Below are 273 nucleotides of genomic sequence, written 5' to 3' on the forward strand. Positions count from 1 at the left end.
GGATGAGGATGAGGATGAGGATGAGGATGAGGATGAGGATGAGGATGAGGATGAGGATGAGGATAGGATGAGGATTAGGATAGCATGATGATGAGAATGAGGATGAGGACAGGATGAGGAGGAGGATGAGGATTAGGATGAGGATTAGGAAGAGTATGAGGTTAGGATGAGGATGAGGATAAGATTAGGACGAGAATGAGGATGAGGATAGGATGTGGATTAGGACGAGGATGAGGATAGGATGAGGACGAGAATGAGGATGAGGATAGGATG

This window comes from Lupinus angustifolius, chromosome LG10, assembly GCF_001865875.1.
Source record: "Lupinus angustifolius cultivar Tanjil chromosome LG10, LupAngTanjil_v1.0, whole genome shotgun sequence".
Lineage (NCBI taxonomy): Eukaryota > Viridiplantae > Streptophyta > Magnoliopsida > Fabales > Fabaceae > Lupinus > Lupinus angustifolius.